Source organism: Aegilops tauschii, chromosome 4, assembly GCF_002575655.3.
Source record: "Aegilops tauschii subsp. strangulata cultivar AL8/78 chromosome 4, Aet v6.0, whole genome shotgun sequence".
NCBI classification, from domain to species: Eukaryota; Viridiplantae; Streptophyta; class Magnoliopsida; order Poales; family Poaceae; genus Aegilops; species Aegilops tauschii.
The window spans coordinates 54404347-54427419 of record NC_053038.3 but is presented as its reverse complement, the minus strand read 5'-3'; positions in this window follow the sequence as shown (position 1 = coordinate 54427419).

Sequence of the window (23073 nt, the reverse complement as noted above, 5' to 3'; positions counted from 1 at the left end):
CAAGTATATGCATTCCTCTTAAAAAAAGAACATGCGTTGGAAAATCCATTTTTCTATGGTAGCTCTTTTGGTCATTTTCAATCTAGCGTGTCCGGTTTGACTCTTTTGTGTCTAGAACTTGTATTACTCATAGAAGTTGAAAATTACAATCCTCCTTACATAAATCAATAACCTCTCTGGGTTCATAGGCCAACCAAACGACAATTCTACTGTTAGTTCTAGCAAATTTAGCAAAGAAACACTAACCGCATTCTGATTTTGATTGAGATGAGTAATACGAGTCATACGATGAGACCTCAAATGCTTGATCTCCGCCACCAAAGACGCATAGACTCCGTAAACAAGGTTGGCTAAAAAAGTAAGATTTAAAATAGATATTTTTATTATAGATTATACGTGCATTGCACGTGCACGCTTACTGTCGGTTCTATATCCGGCATATCTCGTAGTAGGGGTCCTAAGCTAGGCGTCTTGGAGCAATGCTAACATGAACACGGGATTTTACCCAGGTTCAGGCCCTCTTGATGGAGGTAAAACCCTACGTCCTGCTTTTGATTGTATACATATGGGGTGTAGTACAGAGTACAAGTATCTCCCATAAGATTGTTCTAATGAATATTAGATGTTCTATTGACTAGCCTGGCCTCGGTTTATATAACACACCAGAGGCCTAGGGTTTAGGAGAGTCCTTGGCTTGGGCGCCAAGTCTTGTGGAAACCTCCTTGTATGCGGCATGGGCTTGCCCGAAGTGGCCCATAAGTGAACCGCCATGGGGGTCCTCGGCCCGATCCAGCTGGTCGAGAGATGACGTGGTGAGTCCCCCCTAGTCCAGGACACCGTTAGTAGCTCCCTGAACTAGTCTTCAAGTTGGGGACTCTCCTCGATTCTTACGAACTGTTCTTCATCTTCGGTCGTCGGTCTTGAAAACTGGTTCAACAAATCTTCTCATCTTCAATCTTGAGGATCGTCGAAGTGAATCCGAAGAGTTTACACGTCAGGTACCCGAGGAGCCCCTTTAAGTTATCGGCCTTTATCAATTCCTTGTTATTTTTACACCACACCTCGGGTTTAAAGTGTTTCCCGTGCGGCGGTGTATCCGAGCTCCAACGCCGGACTGTAGCCGAGCTGTCTCTTTGCAGCCGAGCTCCAACACTATTCGACATTCAAGGTATCCTCTTGTGTCCGAGCTCCAACGTTGAACTAAATCCGAGGCATCTTTTACAGCCAAGCTCCGACGATGGTCGGCATACGAGACTACCTTGGCCTCTGAAAATTTAAATGAGTTCATCCGAGCTTAAATGCCGGAGTAGTCTTCTATGGAATGAGCCATTCGAATCCGAGCTTTATGCCGGACCGCTTCCGAGCTCCAAGGCCGGACTGCATCCGAGCTCCAACGCCGGACTGTATGCGAGCTCCAACACCGGACTGTTTCCAAGGTGTCATAGATCACCTTGGCTCGAAAAAGTCGAAGGAGTTTAGCCGAGCTTAATGCCGGAAATGCCCTCTATAGAGCCAGCCACTTGCATCCGAGCTTTATGCGTGCTAAAAAAGATTGCTTTGTGAAAGCGTGTTGTTCTAGTTTTCATGATAATAATGATGAAGATCTAAAATTGATTGATGTGTCCCCTATTAAATCTTTGTTTTCCAATATGAATCTTGATAATGATGGGATTGGAGATAAGTCAACTTTAGTTAAAAGGCGTCCCAATGATTCGAGTTTTTAGATCTTGATGCAAAAATTGGTAAAAGTGGGATTGAAGAGGTCAAAACTTTACATAGCAATGAACCCACTATTTTGGATTTCAAGGAATTTAATTATGATAATTGCTCTTTGATAGATTGTATTTCCTTGTTGCAATCCGTGTTAAATTCTCCTCATGCTTATAGTCCAAATAAAGCTTTTACCAAACATATCGTTCATGCTTTAATGCAATCCTATGAAGAAAAACTTGAATTAGAAGTCTCTATCCCTAGAAAACTTTATGATGAGTGGGAACCTACTATTAAAATTAAGATTAAAGATCATGAATGCTATGCTTTGTGTGATTTGGGTGCTAGTGTTTCCACGATTCCTAAAACTTTGTGTGATGTGCTAGGTTTCCATGAATTTGATTATTGTTCTTTAAATTTGCATCTTGCGGATTCCACCACTAAGAAAACTATGGGAAGGATTAATGATGTTTTTATTGTTGCAAATAGGAATTATGTGCCCGTAGATTTTATTGTTCTTGATATAGATTGCAATCCTACATGTCCTATTATTCTTGGTAGACCTTTCCTTAGAACGATTGGTGCAATTATTGATATGAAAGAAGGAAACATTAGATTCCAATTTCCGTTAAGGAAAGGCATGGAACACTTTCCTAGGAAGAAAATTAAATTGCCTTATGAATATATTATGAGGGCCACTTATGATTTGCATACCAAAGATGATAATACCTAGATCTACTCTTGTTTTTATGCCTAGCTAGGGGTGTTAAACGATACCGCTTGTTGGGAGGCAACCCAATTTTATTTTTGTTCCTTGTTTTTTGTTCCTGTTTAGTAATAAATAATGCATCTAGTCTATTGTTAGATGTGGTTTTATGTTTTAATTAGTGTTTGTGCCAAGTAAAACCTATAGGATCTTCTTTGTTGATAATTATTTGATCTTGCTGAAAAACACAAAAACTTTCTGCTCACGAAAACAATTGTTAAAAATCACCATAAAGTGATAAAATACTGATTCCAATTGCAGTAGATCAATAATAAAATTATCTAGGTCTTCCTATTTTGGCAGATTTGTCTGAGTTATATAAGTTTGCGTTTGATACAGATTACTACAGACTGTTCTGTTTTTGATAGATTCTGTTTTTCGTGTGTTGTTTGCTTATTTTGATGAATCTATGGCTAGTATCGGGGGGTATGAACCATAGAGAAGTTGTAATACAGTAGGTTTAACACCAATATAAATAAAGAATGAGTTCATTACAGTACCTTAAAGTGGTGGTTTGTTTTATTTAGCTAACGGAGCTCATGAGATTTTCTGTTGAGTTTTGTGTTGTGAAGTTTTCAAGTTTTTGGGTAAAGATTTGATGGATTATGGAACAAGGAGTGGCAAGAGCCTAAGCTTGAGGATTCCCAAGGCACCCCAAGGTAAAATTCAAGGACAACCAAAAGCCTAAGCTTGGGGATGCCCCGGAAGGCATCCCCTCTTTCGTCTTCGTCTATCGGTAGTTTTACTTGATGCTATATTTTTATTCACCACATGATATGTGTTTTGCTTGGAGCGTCTTGTATCATTTGAGTCTTTGCTTTTTAGTTTACCATAATCATCCTTGCTTTACACACCTTTTGGAGAGACACACATGAATCGGAATTTATTAGAATACTCTATGTGCTTCACTTATATCTTTTGAGCTAGATAATTTTGCTCTAGTGCTTCGCTTATATCTTTTTAGAGAATGGTGGTGGTTTATTTTATCTTATAGATATTATTGATCTCTCATGGTTCACTTATATTATTTTTAAAGTCTTTTAGAACAGCATGATAATTTGCTTTGGTTACAATTTTAGTCCTAAAGTGATGAGCATCCAAGATAGGTATAATAAAAATTATCATATAAAGTGCATTGAATACGATGAGAAGTTTGATTCTTTATGATTGTTTTGAGATATGAAGATGGTGATATTAGAGTTATGCTAGTTGAGTAGTTGTGAATTTGAGAAATACTTGTGTTAAAGTTTGTGATTTCCGTAGCATGCACGTATGATGAACCGTTATGTGAGGAAGTCGGAGCATGATTTATTTATTGATTGTCTTCCTTATGAGTGGCGGTTGGGGACGAGCGATGGTCTTTTCCTACCAATCTATCCCCGTAGGAGCATGCGCGTAGTACTTCCTTTCGATAACTAATAGATTTTTTGCAATAAGTATGTGAGTTCTTTATGACTAATGTTGAGTCCATGGATTATACGCACTCTCACCCTCCCACCATTGCTAGCCTCTCTAATACCGCGCAACTTTCGCCGGTATCTTACATCCACCATATACCTTCCTCAAAACAGCCACCATACCTACCTATTATGGCATTTCCATAGCCATTCCGAGATATATTTCCATGCAACTTTCCACCGTTCCGTTTATTATGACACGCTCCATCATTGTCATATTGCTTTGCATGATCATGTAGTTGACATCGTATTTGTGGCAAAGCCCCCATTCATGATTTTCGTACATGTCACTCTTGATTCATTGCATATCCCGGTACACCGCCGGAGGCATTCACATAGAATCATATTTTGTTCTAAGTATTGAGTTGTAATTTTTGAGTTCTAAGTAAATAAAAGTGTGATGATCATCATTATTAGAGCATTGTCCCAAGTGAGGAAAGGATGATGGAGACTATGATTCCCCCACAAGTCGGGATGAGACTCCGGACTAAAATAAAATAAAAAGAAGAGAGAGAAAAGAGGCCATAAAAAAGAGAAAGGCCCAAGAAAAAAATGAGAGAAAAAGAGAGAAGGGACAATGTTACTATCCTTTTACCATACTTGTGCTTCAAAGTAGCACCATGATCTTCATGATAGAGAGTCTCCTATGTTGTCACTTTCATATACTAGTGAGAATCTTTCATTATAGAACTTGGCTTGTATATTCCAATGATGGGCTTCCTCAAAATGCCCTAGGTCTTCATGAGCAAGCGAGTTGGATGCACACCCATTTAGTTTCTTTTGTTGAGCTTTCATACACTTATAGCTCTAGTGCATCCGTTGCATGGCAATCCCTACTCACTCACATTGCTATCTATTGATGGGCATCTCCATAGCCCGTTGATACGCCTAGTTGATGTGAGACTATCTTCTCCTTTTTGTCTTCTCCACAACCACCATTCTATTCCACATATAGTGTTATGTCCATGGCTCATGCTCATGTATTGCGTGAAGATTGAAAAAGTTTGAGAACATCAAAAGTATGAAACAATTGCTTGGCTTGTCATCAGGTTGTGCATGATTTAAATATTTTGTGTGATGAAGATAGAGCATAGCCAGACTATATGATTTTGTAGGGATAACTTTCTTTGGCCATGTTATTTTGAGAAGACATGATTGCTTTATTAGTATGCTTGAAGTATTATTATTTTTATGTCAATATTAAAATTTTGTCTTGAATCTTTCGGATCTGAACATTCATGCCACAATAAAGGAAATTACATTGAGAATTATGCTAGGTAGCATTCCACATCAAAAGTTCTGTTTTTATCATTTACCTAGTCGAGGACGAGCAGGAATTAAGCTTGGGGATGCTTGATACGTCTCCAACGTATCTATAATTTTTGGTTGTTCTATGCTATTATATTATCTGTTTTGGATATTTAATGGGCTTTATTATACACTTTTATATTATTTTTTGGACTAACCTACTAACCAGAGGCCCACTGCAAATTGCTGTTTTTTTGCCTATTTCAGTGTTTCGCAGAAAAGGAATATCAAACGGAATCCAAACGGAATGAAACCTTCGCGAGGATCATTTTCGGAACAAACGCAATCCAGGACACTTGGAGTGGACGTCAAGGAGGCAACGAGGCGTCCACGAGATAGGGAGGCGCGCCCCCCACCCTCGTGGGCCCCTCGTAGCTCCACCGACCTACTTCCTTCGCCTATATATACTCTTATACCCTGAAAACATCCAGGAGCACCACGAATCCCTGTTTCCACCGCCGCAACCTTCTGTACCCGTGAGATCCCATCTTGGGGCCTTTTCCGGCGCTCCGCCGAAGGGGGAATCGATCACAGAGGGCTTCTACATCAACACCATAGCCTCTCCGATGATGTGTGAGTAATTTACCATAGACCTTCGGGTCCATAGTTATTAGCTAGATGGCTTCTTCTCTCTCTTTGGATCTCAATACAAAGTTCTCCTCGATTCCCTTGGAGATCTATTTGCTGTAATTCTTTTTGCGGTGTGTTTGTCGAGATCCGATGAATTGTGGGTTTATGATCAAGATTATCTATGAACAATATTTGATTCTTCTCTGAATTCTTATATGTATGATTTGATATCTTTGCAAGTCTCTTCGAATTATCAGTTTGGTTTGGCCTACTAGATTGATCTTTCTTGCAATGGGAGAAGTGCTTAGCTTTGGGTTCAATCTTGCGGTGTCCTTTCCCAGTGACAGCAGGAGCAGCAAGGCACGTATTGAATTGTTGCCATCGAGGATAAAAAGATGGGGTTTATATCATATTGCTTGAGTTTATCCCTCTACATCATGTCATCTTGCCTAATGCGTTACTCTATTCTTATGAACTTAATACTCTAGATGCATGCTGGATAGCGGTCGATGTGTGGAGTAATAGTAGTAGATGCAAAATCGTTTCGGTCTACTTGTCGCGGACGTGATGCCTATATACATGATCATGCCTAGATATTCTCATAACTATGCGCTTTTCTATCAATTGCTCGACAGTAATTCGTTCACCCACCGTAGAATTTGCTATCTTGAGAGAAGCCACTAGTGAAACCTATGGCCCCGGGGTCTATTTTCCATCTTATAAGTTTCCGATCTATTTTATTTTGCAATCTTTACTTTTCAATCTATACCATAAAATTCCAAAAATATTTACCTTATTATCTCTATCAGATATCACTTTTGCAAGTGACCGTGAAGGGATTGACAACCCCTTTATCGCGTTGGTTGCAAGGTTCTTATTTGTTTGTGCAGGTACGAGGGATTTGCGTGTAATCTCCTACTGGATTGATACATTGATTCTCAAAAACTGAGGGAAATACTTACGCTACTTTGCTGCATCACCCTTTCCTCTTCAAGGGAAAACCAACGCATGCTCAAGAGGTAGCATAGGGGTAATCACAGGAGCTAGGCAACCCAGCTTGACCAAAATCTTAAGTCAAATTGATGCATATTATGGCTTTATAACGATAATTACGGAAAGCAACGCCTATATAATAAATACACACACTGATGAGATATGTTTATTTTGACTCCGTTGTGACTGTTTATCATTTGAAAGTGGCCCACCGTTGGCTTCTACCCCTTTGTAGATGCTACACAGGGTGTTTCCACAATAACAAGACAACCCTTAGCCGACGTCTCGGTGCCGGGAGGCGGTTGTGTTAGCGGAAACAAGGCAATCAGATATGCGGGCTTTATAACTTTCACTTAGTCATAGGAGCTTAAAGTTGGGAGGCCAGTTACTAGCCCCCGGTTAGTGTTCAGCGACAGTCGAGGTCAAGCCATAAACACTTCGGCCAATGAACGGACCGTCATTTAATACGGGGTGACCTCTATCGATCTTATAGTTTAATACAATCATCGGATCGCTGACCAGTTTACGCTTATTGTGACAGTCAGTTTTCGGCTTTCTCCAATGAGGCGCTTAGCCATGCTAGCTGGAAGCACAATCGCAGTGGTTCTCCCTTTGCGCATCTATCCAAACAAACCGGAACGTAGGAGGCAAGCACAGGAGCCGGGCAACCCAACTATTGACCGAAGACACAAAGGAAAAACACACAAATAGATCAAAAGTTCCATAAGCTCAAAAAACCAAAAAAAGACATATGCGGAAACTTCATGTCCGAACTAAATCAAGTCTTTTTGTGCCAATCTCGAATTGGTCTTAAAAAATTTGTGCTTCTGTCGTGCTTTAACATGACACATCCCATCTCAAGACTTCAAGCGGGTCAGCCTACGGCTTCAACCTCCTATCCCGAAGGCGGGATACTTCTCGTTAGGCCAGTTTAGCGAACTAAACTCAAGCGGTCATTAGAGAGAAAATAGGCTATCCGGCTATTGACTACACACTCGCGTGGAAAAATGAGTGATAGAAAAAGATTTTGCAACGACTAGGAAGAAAACAAAAAAGACTCGCATAAATTTATGAGCCCCCAGTTAACTTGGGTAAAAGGAATATTTTTAACAACCAATGTTTTTGACAAACTAAGTTTTTAATAAATAACTATAATGTTTGGTCGAACCGAACAAGAATTAAAAATTTGGAAAAGCTGAGCATGAAAACAACTTAGCTGGTTAATGTGTTCGGTGTCGATGATGCGGCCTGAGCTTACGGCGGGACGAGGTCCCAGCCCCCAAGCCGGTCTCGAGGTGGCGGAGCGAAGAGCTCGGCACTCCGAAGTGGCGACATAGCAGGCTGGCCGTATGACGCTGAAGTCCCCGACGTGGGTTAATGAAGTGATGACGAAGCCCCCGGTCCAGCCAAGGTGACAGCGCTGGCCAACCCGGATCATTTACCTGTGTACAGAAAATAGTGCAAGTCGAAGATAATAGTAATAATAATAAATTAAAAAAATCATAGCATAATAAATAATTTATGCAGAATGGGTAATAAAAGAAATATAACCCGTGTGTCGAACACTCGATGAGGTAGAGCTCTCTCAGCGATGTCGAAGTCCCCGAGGCTACCGAACATGTCGGTATGGCAATTCGACCAACAAGGTGATCACGCGAGCCGATTTATGCCGATTGGGACGACGACGTCGACTTGACGAAGTGACCACGTGACGCAGTCGAAATCGATTACCTACGCATGTAAAATAGTGCAGTCCAAAAAATAATAATATAAATATCTAGAAAATCCTCACATAAGTAATTTACGCAAAGTAATAATAATTTAAAAAATTATAGAGATGTGGCGTGGCGCCGAAGTCAATGTCGATGCAGGGCGTCGGCGTGACGTGATGCGGTAGAGGCGCGACAAAGCCTGAATTCGCAGGTCGGTCCGAGTTTCGGATGTGGCGTTCGCCGAACTGTGTACGGAAACTGACCGGACACCACGTGACCGTCGTTAATGCGGCCACCATTTGACATACCTGTGTACAGATGATGGAACAAATCAGAGTAATAATTCCTCTGAAAAAAATAAACCCAAGCAAGAAAAAATTAATAGGATTAATAGCACCTGGTTTATCTGTTGTAGCAATCTCAAGAAAAGTTATGCCCAAAATTGGGACTCGATCCGCACACCCATTGCCTAATGGGCGATGAAGCGACGGCATGGCGATGCTGGCAAAGGTTGGCTCGCCGAGGCAAAGCCGGTCCAGCTAACGTGACGAAGCTGGTCTGCTGGTGACGCCGAAGTCTCCGGAGTAGGCTGACGAAGAGATGGCGAAGCCCTCGGTCTAGGCCGAGGTAACAGAGCGGGTCGGTATGGAGACGTTGCAGCTGCCATGTCAGCCGAGGTGTTGAAACAGTTCGGCATGATGAACATCATCTTGAAGAAGCAACAGTGCGGCCATGCCGATGCTGGTCATAACTTGTGACGCGGTCAAAGCCGGATTGATGAAGTGACCGAGCGGCGATGTCGGCACGCCTGATCCGTGCAATCCGTGGGGGATGGTGTTGGTGATAATTTAGTCTTCACGATGCCGAACTCTTGTTCGGCTTGCCGAGCCGATGATCCGATAAGGTTGGGCTCGGCTCGATGAAGCAACGATCTGTCTGGCGCTGGTCGACAGAGGTGGAGTAAGGGCTGGTTTGACACCGGCGTGACGGTGAAGATTACCTCCGAAAAGGAGCAAAATTTGTGAGCATGTGTTCGGAAACAAAACAAAATACCCTAAAAAGTGATTCTTCCAAAAAAGGTTGTCCAATATCCCATTCATGAAGAAAAGATGAACTCAGGTCGGATTCGTATTCGCCCAGAAAACAGATCCGAAAAGTGATGCACTAATCGGAAGGTTCCCGGAGTTTGGATGGTCGGATCGAGCTAAAATTTTGAGAGGTGGTAGATATAGGAATTCCGCAGCCGATCAACGGTTGTCCAAAGGACGTCCGAGCTAGATGTTGGACACCACGCTCCAAACTCGTCCAGATTCCCGTCCAGATTCGACAGGGCTTCGGTATATCGGAGATCGGCGGAGATTAGTCCATCGGAACGCGACAAAATTTTACAGTGTTGTTGTAGACTCAATTCCGCACAATTTCACTGAAGCAATCGTCAAAGCGATGCTCGAGGAGGTGGTGGTAGCGGTTACAAGTTCACTGTTCGGAAAAAACAGCACGGTCGCCCGAGGGCAATGTTGACGTTGAGCCCCCGAGCTCCATGGATGATTCCTCCATGATCTTGATAGAGATCGGAGTTGATGTTGATGAAGTCCCTCGTCCGAACATGACGATTGGAGGCAGGGCACGGTCCTTGGTCAAGCCAAGGTGACCAGTCGAGCCGGCGACGAAGACGCCGACGTCGCAGTTGATCTGCAGGCGAGGCATTGATCTTTTGCCGATCACACGGCGGAACTCTCAATAAAAGTACCATTGTCGGTTCTATATCTGGCATATCTCGTAGTAGGGGTCCTAAGGTAGGCGTCTTGGAGCAATGGTAACATGAACACGGGATTTTACCCAGGTTCGGGCCCGCTTGATGGAGGTAAAACCCTACGTCCTACTTTTGATTGTATTCATATGGGCTGTAGTACAGAGTACAAGTATCTACCACGAGATTGTTCTAATGAATACTAGATGTTCTATTGACTAGCCTGGTCTCGGTTTATATAACACACCAGAGGCCTAGAGTTTAGGAGAGTCCTTGGCTTGGGCGCCATGTCTTGTGAAAACCTCCTTGTATGCGGCATGAGCTTGCCCGAAGTGGCCCATAAGTGAACCGCCATGGGATTCTTGGCCTGATCCAGCTGGTCGAGAGACGACGTGGTGAGTCCCCCCTAGTCCAGGACACCGTCACTTACTGGTTAGAAAAAACAAAAAAAGCCAAATATTAATGCCTCATGCTTGCATCAACTACCATATACTTAGGTTTTCACACCGGAGCTCGAAACCGGGTTCTTGAGTGGCACCACCATCGACGTCAGTTATGTGTTGTCGTCACCATTTTTCTGCGATCCAGTAACTACATGTGATATGCAACCACCTCCGTTGCACAACCATCCTTCCATGTCAAGTCGTCGCTAAACCCGGGCATGGATAGCCCGGCCCAACAACCCGGCCCTAGCCCGGCCCAAAAAATCCGGGCCGGGCCATGCCGGGCTTGACGTTCGGGCCGGGCTCGGGCCTTGTTTTGCAGCCCGGAAGATAGTCTGGGTCGGGCTCAGGCTTCACTTTTTCTGTATTTCGGGCTTGCACGTGCGTACATTAAAAAACAGCGTTCGGTCCGGTTTTGAGGCTTCGGTCTTGATTTCGGGTTGGGCTCGGGCTTGAAAACAGGGAATATTTCAGGCTTTGAGCCGTGTTCGGGCTTGAGAAATGAAGGTCGGGCTTTTACAAGCCTGGCCCAAAACCCAGACCGGCCCGACGTTTGCCTGGCTTTAGTCGTCGCCCCATAATTTGCATCTCACATCAAAGTAAATCACCGGATTTGATAATAGAACCCTCACGAAGATCTTTTGATAGCCACCAAAATCCACAATGAGGGCGCTGCCGCAGGCCGGAGTGATCAAGGACCAACACTGATGGCAAAACACACCACCGCTGACTACCACCTCCCGGAGAGAGCCCTGTCCAGACCTGTGGACATAGGCACCGACATGGCCGGAGCTGAAGCACAAAAGCAGATAGCCATCACCGAGGCGCGCTTGCGCAGAGCGTAGTCGCCTCTAGATTTGGAGCACAGAACCGCCATATCGGCACCATGCCTCCTGACCGGAGCATTGTGACCGCCCTGAGCACGACGGATGCTGCCCCGGGTCATAGTCCAGCCAAGGAGCCGAACCAACCACCGGATCCGAGCAGCCAACTGGGAGATGCATCGCCCAGCAGGACCGACGCAATGCCAGGCATGCTCGTCGACTGCCGGTTGAACGACCCTTGGCCGGCGCAAGCCGACAACCCGATACCCATGTGTGCGAGCTTCAGATCCGAGAGGAAGCGCCGTGCAGGTCGAGCAACAACCCAACGAAGGCCGCATCCCTGAAAATTGATGATGCTCCGCTCATGCAACGTCGGCCGCATCTCCGAAATTGATGATGCTCTGCTCACGCAACGTCGGTCGCTTGTGTGCCGACCCACCACCTGTACGTCGTCTCGCCCGCCACAATGAAACAAGCTCGAACATCTGCTCGCACGCTCAAGGCCAGCAACAACCCCTCCTCATTTGATGGTCAGGCGCAGCTAACGATGGCATGAGCAGATCGGGAGATGAGTTCGTGGGCCTCGGTTTGGGTGGCCTCCCGAGTCGCAGCGAACAACCTGGGAGGCGTAATGTTTACTTGCTAAGCACTTATTAAGTGATTTAAAAAAAATACTTATTAAGCGGAGCATGTATCTCAGGAAATTTGGGAGGAATTTCACTTCTCCCCGCCTCTGAACCAACTAGAGTTGTACACAACCTGCTTAGTGTGAGTACCGACATTTTTATCTTAAAATGTAGTCCCACCACACTCCAAAGATAGTCGTCAAAATCCCTAAAAAAGATGATCGTCAAAGTTCTTTTTATGAGTAACAAATTTTATCTTGATGAGTGGTCCTACCACATATCGAACTTGATTCTCAATAAATGATAAAAACCTTTGTGTCAACTCTTTAATTCTAAGAATTGAATCCAGATGGTTAGGCTGCACGACCGCATGCCTAACCAGTGAGCTAAAGCTCTCTTTGCATGCTTATAAATTCTTGATCAAAACTAAAACTAAGTTGCAGTGGGAAGAATGGTTAAAGGGGAGAGGACGATCATCTAATGTCCAGAGGGATGAAAAATCATGGAGCTCGTTGTGGAAAATGAAAGTACTGTCGAAAATAAGAATCTTTTTGTGGCGACTTGCACACCACTCTTTCCCTACGACTGATGTTCTCAAGCGGCGCAACATGTCAGTCCAGGATATATGCCCGTTGTGCGGTTGTCTTGACTCTTGAAGGCATGCCCTAGTATCATGCACCATGTCCAGGTGTATTTGGGCGTTGTCTGATGACGAGCTTGTCTCCCGTATGACAGCTAATGAGGGGCCCAATGCAAGGTTATGGCTATTTCAGCTTAGTGATGAGATGGATCATGACGGTTTTACTCGGATGGCTGTCACACTTTGGTCGGTTTGGTACGTGAGAAGAAAGGCAGTTTATGAATCTATCTTCCAAAGTCCCCAACAAACTATCTACTTTGTGGAGAATTTTATTGCAGAGCTGGGATAGATTTCTAAAGTCGAGTGCGCCATGAAGCAAGAGCTGCTTCAACAATCCCTCCAGAACGATGGTCTGCACCCGCAGGTTGTGTGAAAATAAATGTTGATGGAGCAGTTGCTAGATCACGCCGTGGAGGAGCTGTGGCGGCCCTGTGTAGAGACCAATCAGGACTTTACTTGGGTTCTTCGGCTATGGTCTTCCAAGGAATTAATGATCCACTGATTCTGGAAACGTATGCTTGTCGAGAAGCTCTAGCTCTTGCGGAGGATCTCGTCGTGCAAAATATTTTGGTGGCCTCAGACTGTCAAGAAGCGGTGAACGACATCAACAAAGGGACAGGGGGTCCTAATGCTGCCATAGTACATGAAATATCGGCTCATCGTAATAGTTTTACTTCTAGTGCTTTCATTCATGAACGTAGAAACTTTAACTTTAAGGCTCACAAACTCGCCAAGTTCGCTTATAATTTAGGTGTAGGTCGACATATTTGGTTGGGCAATCCTCATGACCCAAACCTTGTACCTATGACCTTTGCTTTGGTTGAATAAAGATGGCGAGTTTCTCTCTTAAAAAAAAGCTCTCTTTGCAAACTACTACCGGGTACATCAAGTTTGAAATCGAATTTATCAGGGCCCAACATGTACAGCTTTTCTCTCAGTGTAGTACGAACCTCGTACGCCTGCAAGACTATGAGCTACGACGCTTATAATTTAGGTGTAGGTCGACATACTTTGTTATCCTTCACGCCAGCCTGTTGACGATTGCTCTACAAGTTCAGAGTGACCTCAGTTGCTTCCGAGTGTTATTGGTTTGTGTGTGTTGTTGCGTGCTCCCGTGTGGCTCGAAACCAAACCAACCAAAGGTGAATGAAGGCGATCGATTACATTACGTCAAGGAATCAAGGTCACGTGGCGCCGGCACGACTTGCTCGTGCTGTGTACGCCATAGGCCGGCAGGGGGCTACCGATGATAAGGATGGCAATAGGTAGGGTATGAGGCAGATAGAGCAATATCATACCCATATTCATGTAGTCAATGTGTACAAAATTTTACTCATACCTGTATCTATGAGTATAAACTTTACCCGTATCCATACCTGATGGGACCCATACCCATTGGGTACCCAACAGGTAGATCAAACAATACACAAGTTATTCACGATTTTGTATTCATTGATAGCACATTTAAAAAAACATTTGGTGGAGACAATAGTATTTCATATGATGGCGTGAGGCTTAATTATGGGAGTAGTTCCGTCACCCAGCTCCTTGGCCGCTACCGACCCTTGAGCATATGTTTGACCTTCACGGGTAAGGTCCACATGTTCGTATATATAATAACGGATAGGGTATGAGTATATATCCACGGGTATAAGGCTATACCCGTGCCCTACCTACGACTTAACAGGTAGGGTATAAGTATTATTTGTGGGTATAAAATTGTATCCATACCCTGCCCATGTCATCCTCCGGTGGCCTGCAAGTAATGACGGCGCCGCTGGCCGTTTCTCGCACGAGGAGAAGATCTGCGCTAGCTAGGTCACGAGTGATGAAAGATCTGAAATTTCTGTACCCAGCTGCAGCGGACAACATTGCCCTGCCAACAGCGCTGCATCTCGTGGAAATAAGATTTAGGGAAAGGGGACATTCGCTTGTGAGACAAAAATCCACTGAAAAGTCAAACTAGCGCCCATATTTGAAGTTTTCAAGCCCAAACAAAGTAGTACTACTCTACAAACCAGTTTCACCAAACCAACATCTTAAAACTGGTTTTCCTAAGAAATCCTCTTAAAACTGGTTTTGCTAAAACTTGTTCCAAATACTAGTTATCCAAACAACAAGAAATATATAAAGAACAAGGAGTCAAGGATACACATTTACAGCAAGGCGACGAATCTGCTCTTTCCTCTAAGTTAACATCCGGTGGCTAAACACCCATTGGGGAGGTCTGTCACAACACGTAATCAACTTGATACACGAGGAAGCCAGGGTTAACAACCCTATCTTCTAGCTAGATGATCAAGATGCATATGGTTTGCATTTCACCATGCCTTGCAACAAACTCTTCGGTAGATCCTTTCCACTTCTTGTTTCTAAATTGCAAACATGTTTGTGATCTCTAATACGCGATCATTTCTTGAATAATTCCACCTCTCCTCTTGCATGATCTGGTAATTAGCATATTGGTTGCCTCCACTGTCTCAGAGCTCCGTCATCCAAGGGTACTTTATTCTTCTTTCTTTCTAATTAGTTTTTGCTTCTGCCAACGGTTCAATTGATGATACAATCGTGGAGCCATTACACGAAAGCGGAACTATGAGGTTTGCTACGATTTGTAAGCACATCTCTATATAGAGTAGGTGATTTGTGTTCACTTGAGTAGTTGAGGGCAGGACAATATGCATGCATCAGTATGATGTACATGCATAAAACACACAAATTATGTTGCCTCCACACATTTTTTCCATCAGGATGGAGATCAATAATCACATATATTTGGTACAGCGAACTAGGTAGTGCAATGTCATGCTTTTTTCACTTGATGAGCTGAAACAATCCGCATTCCATTAGCGATTAACTAACAAACTAGTCCAATACAAGGAATAGGATGGGGGCTGATGCCTGCCAGTGCCGGAGGTCAAGAAAGTTGGTGAACCGATAATAGGGAAGCCAGGGAATAAAAAGCCTCGTACCTTAATGAAAAGGAAAATCGTAATTTTTTGCTTGCGGGGTTTTCGCTAGACGGTCTTTGCGACTTTGCCAGTGACATCCTCCCTATCGTTCATTTCTTAAGTACACTAGCTAACGGCCCTGATACTACCAATTCTTTCTTGTGTAATTTCAATTGTGAAGTAACTCCCCGCATCTTATTGGGCAAACTCCATAGGCCGGCGGGGCGCTACCGGTGGCATGCAAATGCAAGTAACGCCGGCGCCGCCGGCCGTTTCTCGCACGAGAAGATCCACGCTAGCTAGGCCACGAGTGATGGAGGATCTGAAATTTCTGTACCCAGCTGCAGCGGATAACGTTGCCCTGCCAACAGCGCTGCACCTCGTGGAAATAAGATTTAGAAAAAGGGGACATTCGGCTATGAGATGTCAAAATGACAGCATCGAAGATATCTATAGACACAAGAACGCTTATTCCGGACTGCGTTCCAGAAAAAGTAGCCTACTTGACAGAAAGGGCGGGCACTCTCGGCGCGGAGGTAGGCACTCCCGTCTTTCAACCCCATCGTCACTTTGAATTTAGTGGGGCACTGTTTACTTACAGCCTCTACGAGTTGCAAGTGAATGAGGCCGGTGCGTGGTGAACAGAAGGGTTCAACAAGAAAAACCACTGAATACTCATCTCTGCCAAACTAGCACCCATATTTGAAGTTTTCAAGCCCAAACAAAGTAGTAGTACTCTACAAACCAGTTTCACCAAACCAACATCTTAAAACTGGTTTTCGTAAAAAATCCGCTTAAAACAAGTTTTGCTAAAACTTGTTCCAAATACTAGCTATCCAAACAACCAGAAATAAATAAAGAACAAGGAGTCAAGGATACACATTTACAACAACGCGACGAATTTGCTCTTCCTCTAAGCTAACATCCGGTGGCTAAACACCCATTGGGGAGGTGTGTCACAACACATAATCAGCTTGATACACGAGGAAGCTAGGGTTAACAACCCTATCTTCTAGCTAGATGACCAAAATGCATACGGTTTGTATCTCACCATGCCTTGCAACAAACTCTTCGGTAGATCTTTTCACTTCTCGTTGCTAAATTGCAAACATGTTTGTGACCTCTAATACGCGATCATTTCTTTAATAATTTCACCTCTCCTCTTGCATGATCCGGTAATTAGCATACTGGTTGCCTCCACTATCTCAGAGCTCCGTCCAAGGGAACTTTATTCTTCTTTCTTTCTAATTATTTTTTGCTTCTGCCAGTTGTTCATAGATCATACAATTGTGGAGCCATTACACGAAAGCGGAACTATGAGATTTGCTGCGATATATAAGCACAGCTCTATATAGAGTAGGTGATCCGTGTTCACTTGAGTAGTTGAGGGCAGGACAATATGCATGTATCAGTATGATGTACATGCTCAAAACACACAAATTATGTTGCCTCCACACATTTTTTCCATCAAGATGGAGATCAACAATCACATATATTTGGCACGGAGAACTAGGTACTAGTGCAATGTCATGCTTTTTTCACTTGATGAGGTGAAACAATCCACGCTCAATTGGCGATTAACTATAACAAACTAGTCCAGTACAGGGAATAGCATGGGGGCTAACGCCGATGTCAAGAAAGTTGGTGAACTGATGATTGGAAAGCTAGGGAATAAAAAGTCCTCGTACCTTAATGAAAGGAAAATCATAATTTTTCGCTTGCAGAGTTTTCGCCAGACAATCTTTGCGACTTTGCCAGCAATGACATCCTCCCCATCGGCCATGTCTTAAGAACACTAGCTAAGTGCCCTGATACTATCAATTTTTTTGTGTAATTTCAAATGTGAAGCAACCCCTGTATCTTATTCTTTGAGTTAAGGTGGTAGATGTGAATAACCACCGAGTTTTAAGCGGCCGCCGGTGAGCAGGAAGTATGCGGAAATGTATCGAAGCCCACTCCCTTCAACGACGATCACACTATTGACAATTGGCAAGCTGCATTTAACTCCCCACTCCCCCCCCCCCCCCCCCCCCCCCCCCCGCCCACCTAAACTGCTTTGGTTGATTGTTTGAATAAAAATTGTAAAAAATAATACAAGAAGTAAGAGGGGGTTTAATCATGTGAGAATGGAAATGAAAAACACGAGATACTTTTTCTAAAAATATGGACTCATGGAAGTTTAACCCCTAAAGAAGTGCTTTATGAAGCTTCTCGTAATCTCGTAATGTATTAGCTCCTTCATGCTGAACAAGGTGATCGAATGCTTTTGGTAACACACGCGTGCGCGCGCGCGTGTGTGTTCAGGTTAATAAAACCTCGCCTACATGGCGATTATGGTTGTGGTTAGATCTCAAAAGGAAATAACTATTTCTCAATTGTTTCCATCTGTATGGGATATTTTTTTTCTATTTCTATTCTCTTCTTTCTCTTTTATTTTTCCGCACGCTATCGTCGTGGGATGTGCAATTGCACATAGGTGACGGGCGTGCAGTTGCAGGCAGACAATGGTGCAAGTGCAACTATAGTTGCGCGTGGGTGACGTGCTATTGCGGTAGGCCAGCAGGTTTGGAATTGCAATTGCGTGCGGGAGACGTGCATGTAGTTGCGCGCAAACATACGTGCGTGCAGCTATAGTTGGACATGGATGATGAAGTGTTGTTGCCCTAGGCCTGCGGTCGTGCAATTGCAGTGAGAGAAGTGCATATTACACCCCTCAACTCTAGCCCTAGTCTAATATACACCCCCCCCCCCAACTTTAATACCGTCTAGTTTACACCCCCAATTCTCAAAACCGGCCAGAATTCAACCCTCCTCTCCCCGTTGACCGGTTTTGACATGTTGACTGGGTGAACAGTAAATTTAAAATAAATTGGGGAAAAATAAAATTTAAAAAAAAATCGTTTTTCACAGGGTGAACAGTAAATTAAAAAAATGAAATACAAATTCTAAAAGTAATTTTAATTTTTTTCAATTTAGATTTTTTACCGGATGAACAGTAATTCCAAAAAATATTAAAAAACAAAAAAATCTGAATTATTTTTGCATGGACGATGTTTGAGTGCGTGATGTATGTTCCAATTTTTAGCTTGTTTGGAGATCTGAGTAGCTCTCAGCAAAAAAGACAAATATGATGTCTGTGAAACAGTTAACTGTTCGTGCACTGTTCAGGCCGATCTTGTTTTGTTGAGAGACCACTCAAATGTCCAAACAAGCAGAAAATTGGCACGGACATCACACACTGAAAAATCTTCAATGCAAAAATAATTCGGACTTTTTGAAAGAAAAAAGTATTTTTTAAAATTTACTGTTAACCTGGTAAAAAATCATAACTGCTTGTTGAATTTTATTTCTAACTTTTTTTTGAATTTACTGTTCACCTGTTTAAAAAGAAATTATTTTTTAGATACCGTTCACCCAGTCAACTGGTCAAAACGGGTCAACAATGAGAGGAGGGTTGAATTCTGGCCGGTTTTGAGAGTTGGGGGTGTAAAGTAGATGGTATTGGAGTTGGGGATGTATATTAGACTAGTGCTAGAGTTGAGGGGTGTAATATGTACTTCTCTCAATTGCAGTTGCACGTAAATAGAAGTACATTCAGTTACGTGTGCGACATACTACTTGCAGTTGCACTATAAGGTTGACAAGCTTGTAATTGCAAGTGCACGCGGACAGACAAACATGTAAGAGCATCAACAGCTGAGCGCCCTAATACTGTCTCAAACGTCCGGACCGGCTGATCGGTCAAAAAAATCGACCCACCCGAACATCTCAAACGCCCGGACTAATCGACACCCTTCATATCCAGCTCAATATGAGGTAGATATGGGGCGGTCTAGGCGCGCCCGCCACGTCAGCTTGGACCAGCCTGACCCACGCCTGCCCAAAAAAATAACCCCATCCGGAAAACCCTAGACCGCAATCAATCCGAACTCTACTTCACTCCCCTTCTCCGTCCACTCCACTTTCGATCCCCTCCAAACGCATCCGATGGCCAGCGACCGAAGCAGTGCTGCTTCCGATGGGGACTCCGGCTCCGACGACGACTGGCTAGCCTGCTGCGCGAAGCAGAGCCTGACAATGTGGAGGAGGTCACCCTCCGCATCGCCTTGATGCGTTCGATCGTCGACCAAGGCGGATATGGCAGCGGTGGATCCACTCCGTCAGCTCCCGTCGACGCAGTGCCGGCGAAGTCGCCGGCCCTTCCCGCCAGCGCGCAGCTCCAGCCGCTCTGCTCCACTCCTCCAGGTACGCCGCCGCCACCACCACCCTCTGCTCCGGAGGTGGTACCTGGCCACCGATGGGTCCTCGTGCCCGCACCGGGGCCGGCGCGCACTCGCACACCCGAGTCGGAGGCACGAGCGACCTGACGCGAGCGGCAGCGGGCGAGGGAGAGGGCAGCGGCGTCTGAGTCGATGTCCATGCGCCGTCCGTGTGCAAGCACGCCGGTCGATCCTGAGGTAGCGCTCCTCGCGTCTATCCTCCTCCGCTCTCTCACAACGGCAGAGACGGATGCGCGGCGCCTGCGCCGCAAGAATGCCAAGGTGCTCCGACTCGCCATCGAGTTGTCGGAGCGCGAAACAACCAAGGAGGCGGCGGCGAAGGCGAAGGCAGCCCGCCATGAGAAGGAGCGGGACCGCCTGCTCCGCAGGCTATCGGACGTGAGGTGCAGCTCCGGCTCGGATCTGACGGACAGCTCCACCTCTAGCTCCGACGATGACGCGCTTCCGCACGCCGACGCCTACACGGAGGAGGGGCACACCCGTGCCGCGGCCGGAAGGGGAAGGGGCTGGCGAGAATATGGTGATTTCCTCCGTCCTTCCTCGTTCTGTTTATACTTTATCTATGTTTCATAAGTAGTTTGTAGTATGGATTTGCACTGTCCGCCGTTGAACTCCGTTGAATTATGTTCCTTTTGTCCGGCTGATCCGATGAACTACACTTTGATCATGTGTTTTACGTAGCGTTGCATGAATTACATGCTTTTTGAGGTTTTGGCTACGAGGGACGCGAGTGTGGAAGACAAAATATAACGCGTGCCCGGTCAGTGTCCGCTAACGCGCCCGTCCGCAGGCGTTTGAAGGTAAGCCAGGGGCCCACCTGTCATAAACGCGCTTAAACGAGACTAATTCGACGATCAATGGTTTTTGCAAACTGTTTAAGAGAGAGGTGGTGCTTTTTGTTAAGAAACAGTAATCTAGTGTTTTCTGATGACCTAACTCTCAAACTGGTGGTTTTCTGCAATTTACTCGTTACAAGCATGCAACTACAGTTACGTGTGAAAAAAATAAATAATACTAGTAATAGTAAACGACGTAAAATGTGCACTGAGATATTTTTTTTTCGCACGAACCACTGCCCAAATCTGACGGTTATGGAGTTGATTGAGAAATATCAATTGGCAAATATCAATCCCGATTATATATACACACCTGCATGCCAAAGAATATACTAATGCATCCCTTAAAAAAGAATAAACTAATGCGACCGTTGCGAGTGTACAGATCTGTTCTTTCCTGTAATAAATTAATAAAGAGGCGGCCTGGTGACTGGTGTCACATATCAAGGTCGCACCGTGGCTGCGTCTTGAAGCCGATCGCGACGGAGGCGACCCACTTGACGAGGACGGCGAGCATGGGCGGCGTCTCCGGCTCGTCGAGCTTCTGGGGCACCGACATCATCGAGGTGTAGTCCGGCGCCGCGGCCTCCACGGACCGGTGGCACACGGGGCCGATCTCTTGATCGTAAGCCTCGGCGCCGGCGGGCTCGGCGAGTGGAGTCGATGGTTTCAGAGGCGCAGAGGTCGGCCATGGGTCATAGTGGGCCGGGAGCGGGAGCGGGAGCGGCAGGGTGATCGCCGGCGGCGGGAACGACCGGAATTTCGCCGGACTGGCCCCGTACATGATGATGGATCGCCTGGCTCTTGATCTCGAGTCGTTGCTCTCTTTGGGTTGCGCGTGTCAGCAATCTTAGGTGCGTAGGTGCTCACAGCTCATGGAGTAATTTATTTATTACTAATTGTGATCCGTGCATGTCCGAGTCGTATTGGGATTTCGGAGCAAGCACTCGTATCCGAGTGACACACTGACACTGTGGCTCGCTACTGTCCTGTCCTATTTGGATTACTGTTATTTCTGTAAACGTATCGGGCGGACGTTGGCCGGCTTGCCTGTGTGTGAGAGAGTTTCCGCCGCACGATCTCGCGATCTCAATCTACGGTGTTGACGTGCCAGACGGTGCCGGCTGCTACGTACGGCCATCGTCCAAGCCCCACTTGAGTTCCTCCACCGCCGCGCCGAAGGACGACTCCTCGTCCACCGGTCCGGTTCGATCACGGACACGTCTCTTCAGTATCACCATGTAACGCGACTAATTAAGAAGTACTCGTTACAAAAAACACTCCATCTTCTCAGGTCCCTTTTTTCATAGATTCGTTTATTCAAAACGTTTTATCTCTTAAACCGTGCGTCCAAATCTCAAACCGTTTTCACCATTGGATTCCTCGCGCTGAGATCTTCAAAACTAGATACCATGTTGATAGGTTTTGACGAACTTTTTTTCACGAAAAAACCGGACGAAAAAACCAAACCGGGAGCACGGTTTTTCCCTTTCCGAAAGAGGCACGCCCGTGCCTCTCGCGAAATCACAACCGTGCCTCTCGTGGAAGCAAAACCATGACTCTCGTGGAAAGAAAAGAAAACAGAAAACACGTGTTTTCCCTTTCCGAAAAAGGCAAGCCCGTGACTCTCGCGAAAGCACAACCGTGCCTCTGGCAAAAGCAAAACCGTGACTCTCGCGAAAAAAAAACAGAAAACGCGTATTTTTTTTCCCTTTCCGAGAGGCACGGCCGTGACTCTCGCAAAAGTACAACCGTGCCTCTCGCGCAAGCAAAACCGTGACTCTCGCGAAAGAAAAAAAAACAGAAAACGCGTTTTGTTTTTCCCTTTCCGAGAGGCACGGCCGTGACTCTCACGAAAGCACAACCGTGCCTCTCGCGGAAGTAAAACCGTGATTTTCGCGGAAAAAAAAAACAGAAAACGCGTTTTTTCCCGTTTCCGAAAGGCACGGCCGTGACTCTCGCTAAAGCACAACCGTGCCTCTCGCGAAAAAAAAGTGACTTTTCATGAAAGAAAAAAAAAGTAAACGCGTTTTTTCGCGCAAAATATTTTTTTCAAATTTTTTTTGTCGAAACGCTAAGGAAGACCGGGGAAAAACCAAAACGTAAAAAAACCGGGAAAAAACCGTTTAAAAAGCCGAAAACGCGTGCGGAAAAATAAAAAAAAAACAAAATCTGGAGGGAGCGTCCAGAGCGCGACACGTGGCGAA